The sequence below is a fragment of the Uranotaenia lowii genome, chromosome 3 (genome assembly GCF_029784155.1).
Source record: "Uranotaenia lowii strain MFRU-FL chromosome 3, ASM2978415v1, whole genome shotgun sequence".
NCBI classification, from domain to species: domain Eukaryota; kingdom Metazoa; phylum Arthropoda; class Insecta; order Diptera; family Culicidae; genus Uranotaenia; species Uranotaenia lowii.
This window is the reverse complement of record NC_073693.1, coordinates 280,550,852-280,558,678: the sequence shown is the minus strand read 5'-3', so window position 1 is coordinate 280,558,678 and position 7,827 is coordinate 280,550,852.

Below are 7,827 nucleotides of genomic sequence, written 5' to 3'. Positions count from 1 at the left end.
AACCCAATAGTGAGCTGAAATTTGAATTAAAGTGATGAAGTGAGAGGAATAGGAAAGGTTTTTTCAAGCACAATCCAAAAATTTGAATAGAGGAAATGATATAAAGTTCAAATTTTTCTGACTGGCTCGTCTAGCTGACTTATAAATCGTCCTGACTTCAGTTGTACAAGGTAGAAAAGCTACCCACCGGTAAAATAAACAAAATACGGTGGTCAAATCGTGTTCAAAATATATAAACTGCTTGTAAGGAGATATTTTGAAAAAAAAAAATCGTAATGGACAACACAACGAAGCACTAAGCGGTCAACTGGCAACTGGCACTGATGAAGTTTCGAAATATATTCATGTTTAGCAAATGACCAAGGAATGTTTAAATAAGGTAGTGTAGAGAGCCATATTGGATTATTTTTGTGACGTCACAAAAACGATTGTATCGAAAATTTATGTGAGAATGATAGGAATTTCAAAGAAAAACGTGTTTTAGAAGGAAATCGAAATCCAATTTCAGCTTGAATTTGTTGTATGGTTTCACTATGTTATGAAGATTTTTTTAACCTTTGAAGATTGCATTATGCTTTTTTTTTACTTAATTTATTATTGAATGCAATGTCGGCTTGAAGCTAAAACGTGCGAAAATGAAGAAAATATCAGCTTCGAAAGAGTCTAGCTGGTAGATACCCAAGCAACCAAAAGTCGCATTTTTACTTAAAGGTGGAACTCCGAAGTTCACATTTGGCTGAAAAAATGTTTTACGGGAGCTTCAGGTGACTCTTGTCGCGTGAAATTCACTCAGGAACTTCCATCGCCCTTTGAAAGGTTAAACTATCGATAACGGAACTTCTAAGCGCTTTTAATGGAACTTCTTTCAAGAAGGTCCCTAATGTTCGCGTAACATTCTAAAACGCACCATTAAAATACTTGAAGGTGTTTTAAAGAACCTGTGTGGGAATTCTAAGCGACATGTCAAAAATGTCTGTCAATTTCTTGTCATGGTATTTGTTTTGTTTGTATCTGTACTGATATTTACAAATGAAATTCGATTCAAGATTTTTTCGAATTTTTCTTATGAATGTTAAGATATTCGAACAAATTTTTGATGATGCGAATTTTTGTTACTATTCATATTGTGTACTGAAAGTCCTTTAAACGAAATAAGGAACAATAGATTGTACCAACCTATTCAATCATCTCAATTGACATTAAGTTAAAATACTAATTATTACAATATAACAATGGCAATGAACTATTGCTGGATTGGTCGAGAGGCTGGTGAGTTTCATTGCAACCTAGAGAGCAGCGGTTCAATTCTCTAGACGTAATCAAAACAATATAATTAAAACCAATGAGATAGACCATGATAGACCGGCAACCTAGCAATCTAACATCTGAATGTCAGAGCAATCTGTCAATCGGATTTTTTTTTCGGCGCGTAGAAGTTCCTTGACATTCCCTTAGAAGCTGAATAGCGTTCTCTACAGCCACCTAAACGAACTTGAAAGTAGCTTCAAGAACTTAAATTTTGGGCTGATTAGCATTTTCTTCAGACACAAATGAGAGCTGATTAAGCTTCTTTGGAACCTTTTAAAGGGAATTCTGGTTGCTTGGGTATTGAGTGTTCAACTGATTGTAATGATTTTAATCCAACCGGTTTACCATAAACAATTCTTATGTAGAACAATTAACATAAATTCATGATTGTTAACTCAGTTTTCTAAAATGCCAAATAAAGATTGTGGTTTGGTATAAAAAAAATTGTGTTTTGATCACTTTATTGTAATGAGGAGCTTAAACTGCACTGACTTGAACATTTTCATGGAAAATTTCGAACTAATTTTAAAGTTTTGCAAATTTCAGTGGGAAAGTCCACAATTTTTTCGAACTTCGATGGTCTTTTTGAAAGGAAAAATAATTCGAAAATGCTACTTTTTATGCAACCATCTTGAAGAGCAAGAATGCTTCTACAATAACTTGTTTTCGAAGTGGAAAATTTCCAGCAGATTCTTCGGATTATCATCGAAAAAGGAAAATTTCCTAATAAATTAATAAATTTTTTGTGATTGTGACGTCTCAGCCTGTACCAATACTAGAGCAAGGCTGCCTTGGCACTATTTTCTTTAAATATTCCTTGGCAAATGACAAATATTAGTCTTAAACTTGTTGGTATATCTGTTGCATTCAAGTTTATAATTAAGTTTTTGGTCCCTAAATGTTATACGATACGAGCGATTGGCAAAAATTTACACATTAAAACCCATCCCCATGTAGAGTAAAATTAGCGTGTTGTTATGATTAAACCTACATTGGTTAAAGTGCGCCAAGCGTGATTTTTTATGTTAAGAGCACCTAAAAATGAGGAATGCTAACGCAGCGTGCAACAAGAGTTGTCAAACGGGTCACGCGGAAAAGATCCGCCATTTAGTTAAACAGCATAGTGGTGATCGGACGTGTTGGTGGCTTCAGGATCTAGGACCGCGTGCCGCAGAATTTGCCGAAGAAAAAAGCAGGTAAGCCCTACCTTGCAATTCACCGACCATCTCGCGCTAATAGGATCTTTTTCCACCGCGCAGATACCCGCTCCAGAGCGTGTTCCCGACGCATTCCCGGAAGGTTGAGGACCAGCATCGGTGTCGTAGAATTGGCCTGAAGAAAAAGAAAGAAAAAGGTAAGCACTACCCTGCAGTGCATCAACATGCTCGCACTAACCAATTGTAATTGAAGAAAAAGGAAAAGAAAAAGAAAAAGAGCCGCTAAACCAAGTTGCGTAAGTGGTAAGAATTCAACCCGGAGTCCAAAATTTTAACGCGTTTTGCTTGCATCCTCAGGGCTCTTTTTTCTCCCCTCATCTTTCACTGCCTTCCGGTGCGGCAAACAACCGAAGAAAATCAGCAGCCCCCTGGTAGTCCCCAGGAGGCGCCACAGGCGTAGGGCGGAGGCACCAATACTAAATACAACCAATCAGCGCCTCTGGCGAAGGACGGCTGAAGGCTGAACAGCGGCGGTGGTCGCAGTAGTGCCATCCGTTCGGCACAAACAAAAGCGTGCAAAAGCTCACGCAGTGCTGCCAATCGGTGCTCCAGGCCGCCGTGCCGCCAAATAATAACTTGGAAGCACCGGGCCTCGAGAATTGCCGTGAAGAAAAGTGGAGGTCTTCCGGCACAGATTATCCATAAGCAGAAGCGGAGGTCGCAGTAGGGCCATCCGGTCGGCACAAACAACAGCGGGCAACAGCACACGCAGTGCGGCCAATCGGCGCTCCAGCTTGCCGAGCGGCCGAAAGAGCAGCAGCGGTACCGAGGTTCCACCCAATCGGCCCCAGGCTTAGGGCGGCCGAACAGCAGTAGAGGCACCAGGTGATATCCAATCGGCCCCAGGCTTAGGGCGGTCGAAATAGCAGCAGAGGTTCCGAGGTACCACCCAATCGGCCCCAGGCGTAGGGCGGCCGAGCAGCAGCAGCGGCACCAAGGTGCCACCCAATCGGCTCCAGGCGTAGGGCGGCCGAACAGCAGCAGCGGTATCAAGGTGCCACCCAATTGGCCCCAGGCGTAGGGCAGCCGAATAGCAGCTACGGTGCCAAGATGCCATCCAATCGGCCCCAGGCTTAGGGCGGCCGAAGAGCAGCAACGGTGTCAAGGTGCTACCCAATCGGTCCCAGGCTTAGGGTGGCCGAAAGAGCAGCGGAGGTTCCGAGGTGCCACCAAATCGGCCCCAGGTGTAGGGCGGCCGACTAGCAGCAATGGTGCCAAGGTGTCACCCAATCGGCTCCAGGTTTAGGCGGCCGAAATAGCAGTAGTGCCATCCAATCGGCTCCTGTCGAAAGGCGACTGACGAATGCAGGACAGGCAAAGTGCCGCCCTAAAAGGGTCCGTTCAGCGAGAATGCGGTGAGTATACGCTAATAGGGGAAAAGTGGAAATGTTTGTTGCCAAAAACGTTGAGAATATAAACCAAAATGCATTGAAATTTTGCTCGTCTTTATTTGTGGCACCGACCACGACAGCCTCCATTACATTTCTTTCGAACTTGATTGAAAACTAAATGCTGTACAATAAAAAACACTGAAACACTGTAACAACTTATTCAAGGCTGTTTGATATTTCGACAGTCTCTGTAGTGAAGAAAAAATATGATGATGCTACTTTTATCAGCTAAAAATTATTGAACAATTCAACAATTTAAAATTGTACAAACCATTGAAGTACCATTGTAGTGTTTATTCATGAGTTTATATACAGTTGCGCCCTTTCGAAAAAATGTTACTTGATGATCCCGCGCCGATCCTCCGGTGCATAGGGCCGTGGTAAAAGACCTCCACTGTTGACGATCCGGAGCCAGCGTCTTCACCTGGTCCCAGTCAAGATTTTCGTCGACAGTTCGGATTTCAGCGGCTAGGCTTCGCCGCCACGAGTTTCTGGGCCTGCCTCTTCTTCGATGACCTTCTGGATTCCAATCTAGCGCCTCTCTGCAAATCTCGTTTTCATCTTTTCGCAGCGTGTGCCCAATTGCCCAATCCATCTCCACTTACGTTCCCGAATCTCGATTTCTAGCGCCCTTTGATGACACCGGCGATGTAGTTCCTCATTCGAGATCCAGTTGCCAGGCCACCAAGCGCGGATAATATTCCGCAGGCAGCGGTTTACAAATACTTGCAGTTTTCGCGTCGTCACCGCATATGTGCACCAAGTTTCGCACCCGTACAGCAATACGGATTTGACGTTTGAGTTGAAGATTCGGATTTTTGTTCGTAGAGAGATCTGGCGTGACCGCCAGATGTTTCGGAGACTCGCAAACGCAAATCGGGCCTTTCTGATCCGGGTTTCGATGTCTTTCCTGGTACCACCATCAGGCGTTATCTGGCTACCAAGATACTGGAAGCACTCCACTTTCTCAACTTGTTGCCCAGCTACCATGAAACTGGAGGGATTTGCTGTGTTGATCTCCATCGACTTGGTCTTTCCGACATTGACTTTGAGACCTGCTGCCGAAAAAATGTTACTTTTAAAAAATCTGTACAAGAAACAGTGCCATTAATTGCGTCTTGCGTCGTTGAAATATTACAAATCAAGCAAAAGATAGCACAGTTTTTTGTCAATTTTCAACGGATTCTTTAAAAGAGAGCATTTGAAATTTAAAAAATGTTTCTGAAGGATTTTTGTACGACCTTGTACATCTGTTCATCTGTGTACGAAGGTTTTTTACGCGGTATGAAATCCTCAGTGTCCGCAGTTTAGATGTAGGACTTGAAATATTTCTCTCAAATAACGTGTTAATTTAAGAACCGTGGAAAATAACCGTGCATCCACTTTTTGAAAAGAGACATAAATTACATCACAAGAAGTTAAAAATTACATCATCTTCTACATCACAAGTGAAAAATTAGACTACTCATGTTTTTGATACCATATACTTTTAAAAATTTTATCATGTGTATCAAAGATTTTTCTTTCAAAGGTTTTTCAACAGAACATCTTATCACTATAAAAGTGATTTATTAATTGCTGTAAATTTTTGCCATTCCAATAATAAATTTTTCTCGAAAGTTGCTACAAAACAGATAACAAGGAATGGCATCAAAAACGGAGAATCCTGAGAGCTGCTAGTCAAGGGATAAAGGGTGATACGGTCAAAATTTGGTCAAGGGAAAACGCGTGTAAATTGGTGAAATCGTTTATTAAAAAAATCAAATTAAATTTCCTTTTCAAGTTTAATTAGTATAAAATTCAGGAAAAATATTCAGTTCCGCTTTTCCAAATCCGAATTGCCGGGCCTTACGCTCAACCCCTGCCATCAGATTTTGTACAGCCACCTTGTCCACCTTCTTCGCCGCAGAAAGACAGTTTGCCTTGAACTGCTGCTCATCCTTAGCAGTTTTTTTGGTCTTCTTTAGGTTCCGCTTGACAATATCCCAGTATTTCTCAATTGGGCGGAGCTCTGGCGTGTTGGGAGGGTTCTTGTCCTTGGGAACCACCTGCACGTTGTTGGCGGCGTACCACTCCATGGCCTTTTTACCGTAATGGTAAGATTCCAAATCCGGCCAAAACAGTACGGAACAACCGTGTTTCTTCAGGAAAGACAGCATACGTTTATTCAAACACTCTTTCACGTAAATTTCTTGGTTGACAGTCCCGGAAGCTATAAAAATGCTGCTCTTCGCGAACTTTGACAGTTTCATGTGCTTGAAAATATCTGCTACCTTTCCCCTTCTTTTTGCCGTATAAAATTCCTGTCCCGGAAGCTGCTTGTAGTCGGCTTTGACGTAAGTTTCGACGTCCATTACCACGCAGTCAAACTTTGTCAGCATCGTCGGGTACAGCCTCCGGGATCGCGCTTTGGCCGTCGTATTTTGTTTATCATCGCGATTTGGAGTCACTACCTTCTTGTAAGTCGATAGACCGGCTCGTTTTTTGGCTCGATGCACGGTTGTAGACGATACACCCAGCTTATTTGTGGAATCTCGGAGAGAGAGGTTAGAGTTTCGCTTGAAACTACCGGCAACTCTCTTTGTCGTCTCAGCGGCTTCCGGTTTTCGATTTCCCCCCGATCCAGATTTCCTGGCTGTCGACAAACGTTTCCCAAACACTTTAATTACATTTGTTACGGTCGATTTGGCAACTTTTAGCGATTTTGCCAGCTTAGCGTGCGAGTAGCTCGGATTTTCGCGATGCCCGAGCAAAATTTTGATACGCTGCTGTACTTTCTTGGACGGCATTTTGACAACTGAAGAGTGAATTCCAAAATCAAAATAGGAGCAACATTCCACACACACACACACACACACACACACACACACACACACACACACACACACACACACACACACACACACACACACACACACACACACACACACACACACACACACACACACACACACACACACACACACACACACACACACACACACACACACACACACACACACACACACACACACACACACACACACACACACACACACACACACACACACACACACACACACACACACACACACACACACACACACACACACACACACACACACACACACACACACACACACACACACACACACACACACACACACACACACACACACACACACACACACACGTGTGTGTGAAATACGTAAAATACGAAAAATTGGTATTAACCAAATTTTAATCGTATCACCCTTTATTCACTGAAGTGCCATCCTTACTTATTAGTTTTCTCATTTTCGTGTGATATTCTGAGCTAACCACTCAGAATATCTGGCATCACTGGTGAGTTTCCACGAACCTAAATTGAGTTCTTGGTTCCATTGTTCGCAATTGCGAATCTGTGATGCCACACGCTAGAAATTATTAAACCATTTATGATGCAAAAATAAACATTTTTGACCTTTTCCCGGGAAATGTCATTTTATGAGTTCTCCATGAGAAGTCATAAAATGACTTCTAAGGGAGAAGTTCGAATATGGTTATTTTTCAACCGAATGGAATTTCTGGCGGAGAAGTTGGAAAATGGTTATTTTTCAACCTTATTTGGAAGAGCAGTTTGTTTTGATGGACGAATTTAATGGAAATGGCAGGCAATGTTAAAAAATGTTGATGATTATCAATAGTTTATTTTCTATTTTGTGGTGCACAATTTATCCGGTACATATTCGGAGAACATGACAATATAATTTATATTAGATTATTAATATCTGTTCGCTAAACTATTTTTTCTTGCTGTGAACATGATATTATAATTATGATTATTACAATTATTGTAATAATTGATGCTACAAGTCCATTTTGATCCAGCATCAGATCTTCCGCCGGAGATTGTTACACGCATTGATTGCAGGAAAAGCCTTTGAGGTGAA